Raw genomic sequence first — 13,931 nt, forward strand, 5'->3', positions numbered from 1 at the left:
AAAATTAAATGAAACAGAATGAATAATATATCCTGCCTTTTCTTTAGAAACTGTACATCATGACGCCAAAGCCCCAGTTGGTGTGGGAAAGCTTTGGAGAAGAATGCTGACGGATCTCTGTAGAAGGAGTGATAGAATCAGAAAGAAACTGCCATTTCACATTCCTACTTCAGTGATTAGTTTGGCAAGTTGGTTCGTTGGTTTTGAAAGCACTAGAAAAATGGTTGATGGGAAACCAAACATAGTGTCTGAAAATAACACCACATAGATTATGCTCTGTCTCTAAGTGGAATATATCATTGTATGATAGAGGGATCAGGCTATTATCTGTATAATGGTTAATTTAACACCAGGAAGTATGGGTCAGCCAGATATCAGTGCCTCTTGGTGTAACGCAATGTGACTGTTTTTACAAGTCTCTTGAAGCAGCGCCTGTGATCTACTGGGGGATGAGGAAGGCTCTCTGGAGCAGGGGAGTGAAGGAAGCAGGAGAGTGCAGGGGAAAAGCTATGTGAGGCTGGGTCCCAGCTGCAGAAGAGCAACGCCCCAATCCCATGGGTAGCTCAGGAGCATGACCTGCTCCACAGAGTCTGCCCGCCTTGAGGAGCATGCTACTGCTTGCAGGCTTCCCTCTGGGTGCGCCATTCCCCCCATTTCCCTTCTGCTTCAGCCACGTGATGTTGGTAGAAGGGCATCCTGTGAGGTGCTGGAATATAACCTCCGTGGAGGCAGGTGACGGGGGCTGAGTTGTGGCCCCAAAAATTCATATGCTGAAGCCCTAACCCCCAGTCCCTCAGAATGTACTAACTATATTCAGAGATAGAGCCTTTAAGAGGTAATGAAGTTACTATTATTTTCCAAGACAGAGTCTCGCTTTGTTGCCCAGGCTGGAGTGCAATGGCATGATCTTGGCTCACTGCAAAGGAGGTAATGAAGTTAAAATGAGGTCATTAAAGTGAGCCTTAATCCAATCTGAGTGGTATCTTTACAAGAAGAGGAAATTAGGATATGGAAACACACAGGGTGAAGATACAGGGAAGGCAGCCACCTGCAAGCCTGGAGAGAGGCCTCATAGGAAACCAATCCCACTGACGCCTTAATCTTAGACTTCCAGCCTCCAGAACCATGAGAAAATTAATTGCTGTTATTTGAGCCACCTCGTCTTTGTTACTTTGTTAGGGGAGCAAATGAGTGCAGCAAATGAACGTAGCAGAGATTTTTATTTTGTCTACTGTTCCCAGAAGTTAGAACAGTGTCTGGCACATAATACACATAGTTAATGAATGAATGAATGAATGAATGTTCTATTTCTAGAGTTTCAAGTAAAAAGCAGGGGGAAAGACCTCTACTTTCAGATTTTCTCTGTATATACCTGGTTTCTATTCTTTTGCCTCTCCCCATCACACTTTTTATCCCAGCAGAGGTTTCATCCTTGCCTTCTCCTCCCATTTTCTTCTTCCAGTGAAGGAAGAATTTTTCCTCACCTTGCCAATTTCAGGGGACTTTCTCTACATTCCATTTTCTTCTGTGCATTTCTTTGGATCTTTGTTCTTGGTGATTGTGGCAGATTGGATTTTCCAATGCTGGCTTTAACATCTCCCATCCATATGCTCTTCTGACACTGTGACCTGTCCAACCCACCATCAAGAGGCAGAGTCATCCCCTCCACTTGAACCCAGGTGAGCCTTCTGTTGCTTCAACCCACAGAGTGCAGGGAAATTGATGTTGTGTAACTGCCGAGGGCAGCCAGGTGCTGGAGCCCTTTCTACCAGCTAACCAGAGAATGCTCATCTTCTCGCAGCTCTATGCTCACAGTCTGAAAACAACCGAAGAGAGATTATCTGTATCATGGAGTCCAGCAAATCTGTCTCTCTCTCCTTCACACACACACACACACACACACACACACACACACACACACACACCTCTAGTTGATAAATACAAGCGCACCACTGTTTCTGAAGCTAGATCATAAAAGGTGAATGGTTTCCTCTGGATCTCTCTTAGTACACTAGCTCTTAAATCCCAGCCCCTGTGCTGGGAAGAAGCCCAGGGTACATGAAGAGGTTACATGTAGTGTTCTGGCCCACAGCCCCAGCTGAGGTTCTAGCCATAGCCAGCATCAGCTGCCACTATGCACGTGAGTGAGGATGCCTTCAGATGACTGCAACCCCAGCCATTGTCTGTCTGCATTCGTATGAGAGACCCAAGTGAAAACCTCCCAGTGGAGCCCTGCCAACCCCTGGAACTGAGAGACAGTATAATAATTAATGGTCATAATTTTTCATACTCCTTTGTTTGGCGCAGTTATGCCCCAATAGATCATCGGAACAGTGATATTTGCTCTTTTCTTTACCATAGCAACAAAAGTTAAGGCAAATTAAAATGCAACCATTTAACATTTTAAAAAATATCAGTTTTACATGATAAATCTTTGTGCTAAGAGTGACAGTCATTTGCTTTTTCATTCATTAATTTATTAATTCACTCAACAAATGTTGGTCAGGTGCTAATTAAGCATCAAACCTTGTGCTCAGTGTTAAGAAGCGCTCACAGTCCACAAATGCAGAAGAAATGGAAACAAATGCAAATATAGTGTAAAAAACACCATACTAGAAGTGTGTCCAGGATACACTGAGGGTGTGCAAAGGAGAAAGGGACCAACTCTTTCTTGATTGGAGTTCAACTGATTGCACAGAAAGCAGGAGATAGCCAAAGAAGACTTCAGAGAAGCTATGGACTAGGCCACGTCCTGAAAATTGGGGGCTTTTCCAAGTTATTAGTGGGAAGGGTTTCTCAGACAGAGAACAGCCCACGAGAAGGGCATGGGAGTTGCGGGGATCAGATCTGGAAACGCTTGTTTCACATAACTAGGCATTTTAAATGCTGGACAGTGGCTGAAGGACTTAGTGGGGGCTAGGTGCCTGCTGAGCCATGTTGAGAAATACCAGACTGGAAAGATAGGTCCAAACCAAGTTATAAAGACCTTTGACTCTATCCTGAGAATAATTATTGGTAAAATAAGAATTAAAATAGTATTTTAAATTTATTACAAATCAGCAAACATTATGCTTGATGACAAAAGACTCAGGGCTTATTGTGTGCCCATAATTGCACGTTTATGTAACTGTACCAGCTGACTGGTGCCTCCATTCTGACTGGACAGGGCCCTTGTCTCGTTTTTACATTCTTTAAAAATATCCCAGAAGACATTATTAAAATAAAGAACAAGACAAAGTGGATAGCACTCACCATTTTGTAAATAATAGCCAATTTATCAGGCAAGGAAATAAAACAAGTATAAATATTAGAAGGGAATCATCATTACTTATAGGTGATTTGGCTGAATAATAAAGAGGGGGAGAGAGAAACAACTTAAAATTGTAGTTGATAATAGTAGAATGCCAGTTCTCCCCAAATTTATTTATAAACTTAATGCAGTCTCAAACAAAACTACAGAAGGGTTTTTCTTTCTCCAGGGGAACATTTCAAGTAGCTGGGACTACAGGCACACACCCCCATGCCCAGTTAATTTTTTATTTTGTTCTTTAGTTTCAATACGTTGCTTGAGCTGGTCTCAAACTCCTGGGCTTAAGCGATCCTCCTGCCTCGGCCTTCCAAAGTGCTCAGACACAGGCGTGAGCCACCGAGTCCATCCTGTTTCTGAAAGAGACGGCCCAGGTCCCACTGAGAGGCCACAGACAGCAGGAGGCGGCAGGGAAGGGGGGCAAAGAGATGCCAGTAGGTGGCGCTGTGAATTTTCCCAACCCTGATACTCGCCCCTGGGAACTTAGACCCTCGGGCTTGGAGCTCAGGTTAGGGACACGAAGACCGGAGTTATTCCTTTCCTCATGCCTACTCCAAGGCGCCACTTTAGACCTGAGTGAAAGAGTTGAGGCGGAAAACCTCACAGTGGCGTGTCCGCGCATCCTCCCACAGTGCCTCTGCGACCGCTGAAATTGGGGCTGAAGAGACCCCGGGATTTTCCGGAGCACCTTGGACAACTACCCGGTTCCACAGCGCCCTTAGAATGTTAGGGCTTGACTCCCCCAGCCTCTCAGATCCAGGAGTTTGTTTGCTTATTAAATTGTGCTAAAATACACATAACGTAAAGCTCAACATCTTAACCACTGAAAAATGTACAGTTCAGTAGTGTTAAGAATATCCATATTGTTGTGCAACCAATCTCTTTTTCTTCTTGCAAAACTGAAATGCCACACCCCTTAAACAGCAGCTCTTCCTGCTCCCCTTCCTGCAGCCCCTGGTGACCACCAGTCTACTTCCATTTCTATGAGAGTAGACTATTCTATGTGCTTCATGTGAGTGGAGTCATACAGCATTCGCCTTTCTGTGGCTGGCTTATTTCTTAGCATAATGGCCTCAAGGTTGCAGCATGGGTCAGGGGTTGCCTGTCGTTTAATTCTTCTTCTTCTGAACTGTGAACTACTTTTAGGACCACACATTCTGTTTCTCTTTTTCTTAAATTGTCCTCAGGAAAATTAAAATGCTGGGAAAAGTCAAAAAGAAAATGAAAACTTCTATTGAAATGCTTTTTGACTCAGGTAGAAGTCAAAGTGAGGGACCCTGAAGGTTTTCTCCCAAATTAGGAAGCCATCAGGATGAATAGATGGTAAATATAGAAAAGGTGACTCAAATAGAAGAGTGACATCAGAATGGAAAACTTCCAAAGAAAGCATGAAAAGAATTCGGAAGTTTACATAGAATTAATTTGTTGGGGAATAACACACAAGCAAAAATGAAGACAAAGACAACCTTTTGTGCAGTCTTGGGAAAAAGTGAGAGTGGGGCCGGGCGCGGTGGCTCAAGCCTGTAATCCCAGCACTTTGGGAGGCCGAGACGGGCGGATCAAGAGGTCAGGAGATCGAGACCATTCTGGCTAACACGGGGAAACCCCGTCTCTACTAAAAAATACAAAAAACTAGCCGGGCGAGGTGGTGGGCGCCTGTAATCCGAGCTACTCGGACGGCTGAGGCAGGAGAATGGCGGGAACCCGGGAGGCGGAGCTTGCAGTGAGCTGAGATCCGGCCACTGCACTCCAGCCTGGGCGACAGAGCGAGACTCCGTCTCAAAAAAAAAAAAAAAAAAAAAAAAAAAAGTGAGAGTGAACACTCATCAGTATCCCTCGGCTTTCTGATTGCTCCTTATGGGGTGCACAACCTGGTCTTTGGGCAACTTTAGTATCTCCCTTCATTTCTACAACTTCCATCAAGAAGTCAGGCCTACCTTCATTAACTCACAGTTGCCTTTGTAATTAAACTCAGGCACATGCTCATTCACTCACTACTCTTTTGCATCAAAATTCCTTATGGGATACATCGAATTTTATTAAGTAATCTTTTTACTCGCCACATCTGGCTTGGAGTCAGCAGTATTCATTCAATGAATGAATGAACTCACTTTTACCAGGAGAACCACCTCAACTAAAAACAAGCATTTAAAAATTTATACTCTGGGCCGGGCGCGGTGGCTCAAGCCTGTAATCCCAGCACTTTGGGAGGCCGAGACAGGCGGATCACGAGGTCAGGAGATAGAGACCATCCTGGCTAACACGGTGAAACCCCGTCTCTACTAAAAAATACAAAAAATGAGCCAGGCGTGGTGGCGGGCACCTGTAGTCCCAGCTACTCGGGAGACTGAGGCAGGAGAATGACGTGAACCCGAGAGGCAGAGCTTGCAGTGAGCTGAGATCGCGCCACTGCACTCCAGCCTGGGTGACAGAGCCAGACTCTGTCTCAAAAAAAAAAAAAAAAAAAAAATTTATACTCTGAATTCAGCTTTCACTCAATTCTACTGTCATCTTCCCCCATGTGCCCTTTATTCATCTGGCAGTAGTGTAGTGGTGCCATATGTGGACTCTATCACATGGTCTGAGTTTAAGTTCATTACACACTTAGTAGCCATGTGCCTTTAATCTCTCTGTACCTCATGCTTCTCATCTGTGAAGTGGGGGTATTAATCGCACCTACTTTGCTTTGGGCAGCATTTCCAGTGGTGGTCTTCCACTCACATCTCTAGGGTTAGCAAGTGCTTCCACTCTCAGTTGCTAATCTCTGGGTTACTCCACCATAACATTATGCGTGATTTTTCAGCTCCTCTGTGGCTGTTGTTTTCCTAACTGATACAGCTATTATTATTACTATCATTTATCATTAGCTTTGGAGTCTCATAATCACTTTCCAAAGACTCCTCCTACTTTCTCCCCGACAATAATCTCCTATTTCTATACTCACAAATACAGTTGTCTGGTTTGGCGGAAAAATATTCTTTGATGTTTTGCTGCATCTTCAGGGACATGTGGGAAAGCTCCTGAGTGACCTGCCGTTATTTTCTCCCTTCCTGAACTCCCAGGAAGACTGCCTCATCACCTGAAATTTTGTTTGTTTTGATGTCTGGGCTAAAATGTGCTCAAAAAGGACTACTGTCCCTTTGGCCACGTCCACGCCAGGCTCATGGTCACTGTGTGCTCCCAGACCCCCACCATTGTAGCAGGGAAGCCTTAAGGCTCTGACCTCGCTGCTCACAGTCACTCTGCTTCCACTCGCTCAATGTGAGATAAGAGAAGATTCAAGTACCGTCATGCATCACTGAACAATGGGGATATGTTCTGAGAAATGTGACATTAGGCAATTTTGCCATTGTGTGAACGTCATAGAATGTACTCACACAAACTCACATAGTATAGCCTACTACACACCCAGTGGTCCCCAGTCTTTTTGGCACCAGAGACCGGTTTCATGAGGGTGGGGATGGGGAAGGTTTTGGCATGAAACCATTCAACCTCAGATCATCAGGCATTAGATTCTCATAAGGAGTGTGCAACCTAGATTTCTGGCATGCACAGTTCACAATAGGATTTGTGGCCCTGTGAGAATCAAATGCCACTGCTGATGTGACAGTAAGTGGAGCTCAGGTGGTAATGATCGCTCACCTGCCACTCATCTCCTGCTGTGGCGCCCAGTTCCTAAAAGGCTAGGGACTAGTACTGTTCCTAAAAGGCCAGAGACCATGGCATGTTATTGTATTGAATAGGCAGTTGTAACACTACGTATTTGTGTATCTAAACATAGAAAATACTACACATAGTATTTGTGTATCTAAACATTGTGTACAGTAAAAATATGATATGAAGGATTAAAAAATGGTGCACCTGTATAGGGCATTTACCATGAATGGAGCTTGCAGGACTGGAAGTTGCTCTGGGTGCAGTGAGTGAGTGATTAGTGAATGTGAAAGCCTAAGACATTACTACACACTACTATAGACTTCATAAACACTGTACACTTAGGCTACACTACATTTATTAAAAATATATTTCTTTAATCATAAAGTAACCTTAGCTTACTGTACCTTTTTTACTTTATAATTTTTTTAAAAAATTTTGACTCATACATTAGCCCATACATTATACATATATTACATTAACCTAGGCCTACACAGGGTCAGGACCAACAGTATCACTATCTTCCATCTCCACATCTTGTCCCACTGGAAGGTCTTCAGGGGCAATAATAGGTAGGAGCTGTCATTTCCTCTGATAACAATGCCTTCTTCTGGATACCTCCTGAAAGACCTGCCTGAGGTGTTTTTACAGTGAACCTTTTTTTTTTTTTTTAATACGTAGAAGGAGTACACTCTAAAATAATGATAAAAAGTATAGTGTAGTCAATACATAAAGCAGTGACTTGGTGGTTTTTTATTACTGTAAAGTATCATGTGCTGTCCATAATTGTGTGTGCTATACTTTTATGTGACTAGCAGTGCAGTAGGTTTGTTTACACCAACATCACCACAAACACATGAGTAATGTGTTGCACTACAACATTAAGACTGCTACGACATCACTAGGTGATAGGAATTTTTTAGTTCCATTATAATCTTAAGGAACCACCATCTGTGTGGTCCATCACTGACTGAAACGCTGTTATGTGGCTGGTGACTGTGACTGTGTGTCCTTTCCTCCAGCAGGTCTCTTCCCCTTGCTCCTCTGCCCCACCCTGTCCTGTGGTGTGAAGTGGTCAGCTTGAATTCAGGACTGGGAGAGTGGCAGGGTCAGCCCTAGAGTGAGCCCAGAGAGGTGCCCTCCCAGGGGCGTGCAATGCAGGGGTAGCTTCAGAGGGAGCAGCTCCTTACATTTTGCATAATAGGCTCTTCTCTTGCCTCACCCCAGTCCCTCCCCAGTAGACTGGACTTTTCCACCAAAATGACAACAAAAAACCTGGAATGTCAGGGTTGGAGAATGCCTTTAATGTCATGTGATGCCAGTTTCTCAAAGTGTGGTCCATGGAGCACCTACAGGAAACAGCAGAGTCTAAACTGCAGATTCCTGGGCCCAGGCCCAGATCTACAGATTCAGAATCTTTGGGAGGTGGTACAGGAATCTGCATTTCAATAAAGAATCTCTGGCACTTCTTACACATCAGAAGTTGAGAACTTCTGCTAGGTGCTTGCTTACAACACCAACACACAACAGCCTCACAAGGCCACTCTTTTTTTTTTTTTTTTTTTTTTTTTTTTGAGACAGAGTCTCGCTCTGTCGCCCAGACTGGAGTGCAGTGGCCGGATCTCAGCTCACTGCAAGCTCCGCCTCCCGGGTTTACGCCATTCTCCTGCCTCAGCCTCCCGAGTAGCTGGGACTACAGGCGCCCGCCTCGTCGCCCGGCTAGTTTTTTGTATTTTTTAGTAGAGACGGGGTTTCACCGTGTTAGCCAGGATGGTCTCGATCTCCTGACCTCATGATCCACCCGTCTCGGCCTCCCAAAGTGCTGGGATTACAGGCTTGAGCCACCGCGCCCGGCCAGAAGGCCACTGTTAAAAAGTTTATGACATGGGGCACAATTCGGCCTCCCTGTAACTTCATTCTGCCTCAGATCTGTCGCCGGCAATGACTAGGAATCAATTTAATCCCTTTTCTAGGTGGCAGTCCTCGAGTCCATACGGCACCTCTCACATCCTCGGTCCACTTTGAGTACCTTCACCCTATTTCCTAAGCAGCCGCTGTTTGGTCCTCTCGTCCTTGTGTGCCACCAACATGCAGGAAGAACAAGGGGTGAGAAGGGGCTCGCACCAGAACTGAGTCCCTAGGTTTAGTGCCTAAGGGACTGAAATGAAATGTTTCCGGTGGGAATTCCTAACTCCAAGGGGTCGGCCATCTTTCCACAGCTCCCGGGGTGGCTCTGCTGCCCCCCTGCGGGCCTAGGGAACACTGCAGGGGTATGAGCCGGCGTTGGGGCTGCTCTCCCCACACGTGGGAGTGGGAAATGGAGAGAACCCGCCCCTTAGAGGAAAAGCCACGAGTTGCTGTTGTGCTGCGGGAGAGAAAGGGAGAAAGAAAGCGTGCAACAGGGAGTGGGAGCCCCAAGTAAAGAGGAACCCCACAGAGTCAGGCCTGGACACCGGGACCACAGAGGTGCTGAGTACTGCCCGATTCTGGATCCCACTCTGCTCAGCTCAGGTGAGTCCGGCAGCCCTGGACAGCCTGTGAAGTTGGAGAGACAGTCCTAGCAGAGGGTTTCTTAAAATCATTCTCAGGAAGATGCCAATGTGCTGATTTATGCTTCCTGGAAAGAAAATGACTGTATTGTGTAAGTGCTTTTCTTAATTGTGTGGCGGGAAAGAAAACAATCTTCACTGAGTCTAAGGCAAGTGGGTTTTCTGGAGAAGAGAACAATTGTAAAGGAATAATGACTGCAGGGCGAAGGCACGTTGTGTGGGACTCTTAGAAACAACCTGCCGGCTGCAGGACAGCGAGTGGGGACCACAGACGTCACCTCCGTGTCTTACGTGTTGGGGCTCTGAGCAAGTGGCTTTGACTTGGTCATTTTAAAGGGGTTGTAGAGCTCAAAGGAAGTGCATTTTTCATTTCCTAGGAGCCAAACAATGAAGGCATCCTAGGGAGGTTGTGGAATGACTCTGAGACACAGTAGGTATGCAATAACCTCCACTGAATTCATGCATTCGGGCATAGTTAGGAGAGAAAACAGCACAGGTTACATAGAGAGCTACAGATAAGAAAGGACTGTGTCCTGAGCACCCGAAATGTTTGTTGGAAATATTCAACAATACTAGTTAACATCTGCTTTGGAGGAACAGGTATGGGGATGGTTAATGTCTAATATTCAATGTTATTCAAAACCAAAAGTGAGTCGGTCCTCACAGTTGATTTAGGAATAAATAGTTTAATTTACCAAGCCAATCAGTAAAAACACAATCATATATATATATATATATATATTATATATATATATAACTGAGAACATTAGACAGACATAGAAAGTTTCTCAGATCTAGTCCTATTGGCATTTTGGAGCAGATAACTCTGTTGTTGGGGACTGCCCTGCTCCTTGCAGGATGTTTTTCAGCATCTCTGGTCTCTTTATCGACAGCCCTGCCCCAGCTATGACTATTAAAAATGTCTCCACATATTGCCAAATGTGCCTTGGGGGTCAGATCACCTCTGGTTGAGAACCACTGAGATATATCAATTGGATTGAAAATTGAAAATGCATTGAGCATGTCATTTGGCAAATACTATTGATTAGTTCCCATCGTGCCCTTTATTATCACTCAGCTGCTAGGATAGGAAGCAGCAGGAGCTATTATCACTGTCCTTCTAGGTGCAGAGGCAGGTGTGAGACACACAGTCCTATCACAGCATGCACAAGGATGGACTTGTAAGTCACTGCTTGTTCACACTGGAGAGAAGGTACTGCCCAGCCTGTTACCCCAGTCTCTTCCTGTTTCAGATTTCTAACAAATAAGAAAACTTTCTATCAAATAAGAAAAAAAAAAAGTACATTTTCTTAGTAGAAGGTATAGAAATGGACTAAAATCTGTGTCGTTACAGATTTTAGTCAATCATTAAATGGATTGCATTGACATGAATCCATCATTAGTACGTATTTGCTCTATTGGGCATCTCTTGCTGTGGAGGGACCCTCTCCTGGAAGAGCTGCCACTTCAAAGGGCTCCAAGGAATGTGCAATTTTTTGTGAGTTGTTCAAGTCCCCACCATAATAGTGAATAGGTCTTTTGTAGCATATTTGAATCTGCAAATTCACACAGTGAATTCTGTGAATCAAAAAGTAGATTCACTGCTATTTTCTCAAATTGCAGCTTTCTTTGTGGGCTTCCTCTGAATTGAAATAAATCCGTATCATGGGTCATAAAAACCAAATCACAAAGGGGAACATACAACTGGGAAATGTGTCTAGAAAGAATTGGCAATATCACTGGCAATCAAATATGTAAATTAAAATAATTAATTTCCACTTTTGCCTATGAGAGTAATAAAAATGCATTAGTCTTTCAGCCACCCAGTGCTGGTTAGGTGTGGTGAAACTGCCACTCTCATATTGCTGGTGGCACTGGAAATGGATACAACTCATTTAGAAGTCAATTTTACCTCAAAGCCAAAAAGTTGCTTATTCTTTTTAATTAAATAACTATTCCAAGAGATCTATATGTGCATAAAACAAAGCACTTTTCATGGAGAGACATGTGTCTTAGGATTAGTTATGAGTGGAAAGTAAATATCCAACAAGATATAGAGAAATATAGTTTGATATAACCTACTCTGTGGATTATAATTCAGCTGCAAAAATGAGAGTTCTGAAGACCAAATGGTGACAGAAAGAATGCTTATGTCAAAATGTGATGTGTTCACTTAATGTGCCTGATTATTGCAACCATGTAAAATTTGTGTACATGCACATATGCATATGTATATATGCATATACTTAAAAGAAAAGCTCCAAAATACTAGCATTTGTTGGGCTAGAAGTTCTGCCGTTGTTTATAATGACTAATGATTTTCTTTTCTCCATGATCTAATTTTTCTGAATTCGCTTTTGTAATTTTTAAAGAAAATATTCCAAAAGAGAAAAATATTGCCTACTACCATCACATCATCTCTCTCCTTTTTGTTTTTGCTCCCTGGTGGACTTACTCCTTCCTGCTCATCTATCCCCTACATGCTACTTTTTAAAAACCTCTGGACTTTTGGAGAGCAAACTACTTTTCATTTCAAATAATACTTCTTGAATTTTAAGAGGTTTTAAAAAGAAGTCTAAAATTATAATGGTAAAACCTGCTAATGGGGGAAAAGGCAAGGCAATATTTGGGTATAAAGTGGAAATGAAAATACTTCCCACGCCTGCCTGTGACACATTCCTAACTACCCCTACCCCGGCCCCAGTGGCCCCATATCCCTGTACCTGCCTTCATGGGGAACAGTTATTCACAGTGGTTTACCGTTTATGCTTCTGATCTTTTTCCATGTGTTTACATAGATCTGCAGACATTATTACATGCATGAGGTCATATGATTGTGCGTGTGTATGTGTGTGTGTGTGTGTGTTTAACATTGTATTCCTTGTAAGGGAAGTTGAACATAATATGCAAAGTTTGTCGGCCAACATTTGGGACTGTACCTGGGAATTCTGTCTTCCCTTTCTGGCTGGTTGCCAAAGCTGAGTTCTACTGCCACTGCTACCTGTCTCTTAGGGAACATTCTTTGAGGTGTGACAGAATTAACAGCACATCATTCTTTTTTTAGTTCTCATCCATCTTGCCAGTTTATGAAAATAACAAGCTTGAAGGAATAAGAGTCTCCTCATTTATAAAATGGATCTAATACCTGCATCTTGTGTTGGTGTGTTCTGTTGGCTCCCACCTCATGTGGTCTGATATTATTATCAATGAAGATATCACTGTTTTTCAGATTGATGTTTCTACATTATTCACAGTTAGTGGCTAAAGGGATCAGCCAATTTAGGATATTTGAATTTTAAAAAATGTATATGCAGCTCTATATTACTTTTTGTGGTGAAACATTGTTCTTCAGGATTCACAGGAGGCTAAAGTGTGTGCCTCTTACCCCAGGGAATGGCCCAAGATAGAAATGTGTTGTTATAATGTGACACAGACAAATCTCGTTAGCTTCTGCAAAGCTGCTGTGGATTTGAAGACTGGAATGTCTTGGTTTGTAGGCACTGATAGAAACTGTTCAACACATTTCAAAGGAATTTTCTAAATCAGTGGAAACTCTACCATGCAAGTATAAAGAAATGGCTCTTATGTCTCCTCCCTTTGTTTTATCCCTTCGGTGATCCAGGAGAAAAATGCTGCGGTTCGTGAAGTACACACTCTCCCTGTTATGTGAAGTGTACCCTCTGTGTTCCATAAGAAGGGTGAGGAAAAGAGCCGACCTTCCAGGCCTTTAGGAGCCATGATGGGCCACGGCCCCTTTAGATAACTGGGCTTATCATTGGGTCCAGGAGGACCCACTGTTCTTCCAGGCAGGGTTTTAAGTGGCTTAGCTTCTGTGACACCCCTGTGGCAATCAACCTGATGAAGTGTGGACATCAGCAATAAATCTGTAATTCATACAGTAGCCATTTGTCCATGGCTTGGGGTCTACTTGCTGTGTAACAAAAGGATGTGCACCTGGCAAACCCCATTAGGCCAGAGAGCTGGTCTCATTTTACCTTGATCGGTAGAATGTCAGAGTCAAAGGATGCGGAAGGAGGCTGTGGTTTACTCAGGGCTGCGGTGTTCCTGGATTTTCTGTGTGTAAGGACACCACAGCCACAGTTTTTGCAAGGACGTTGTGTGGGAAAATGGAGCCTTGTGAAGAGACATTTGAATAGTAGTTAATGGAATTATTCATTAAACATACTGAAGACCTACTGAAGACCACTGCATGCCAGGGAGACAAGGACTCATGTGCATTCTCCACAGTTGCTTCCAGGAGAAGAGTGGGCGGGGGAGCCTGCGTCAGGAGGCAGAAACAGCAGAGGGACCGCTTGAATCCCAAGTGCTGCATTTGGGATTCCCAGGGTTTGGGGGGTCAGAAAACCTTGGGTGCTCAGCCCTGGCACTCTGTGTCCCATCATCTCACTGCAGTCAAAACT

The 13,931-nt window shown here is 43.9% G+C and overlaps 1 protein-coding gene across 1 annotated transcript in view; it reads left to right on the top strand.

The window, feature by feature from the left end:
- Window positions 1-9,311: 9,311 nt before the first annotated feature.
- TMEM272 (transmembrane protein 272) overlaps window positions 9,312-13,931 on the top strand; it is a 32,491-nt gene continuing 27,871 nt past the window's right edge. The window contains exon 1 of the mRNA XM_030922442.1: window positions 9,312-9,472. The gene's annotated coding sequence lies outside the window, so the exon portion shown is untranslated. The remainder of the gene's footprint in view (window positions 9,473-13,931) is intronic.

Source organism: Rhinopithecus roxellana, chromosome 18, assembly GCF_007565055.1.
Source record: "Rhinopithecus roxellana isolate Shanxi Qingling chromosome 18, ASM756505v1, whole genome shotgun sequence".
Taxonomy (NCBI): Eukaryota; Metazoa; Chordata; class Mammalia; order Primates; family Cercopithecidae; genus Rhinopithecus; species Rhinopithecus roxellana.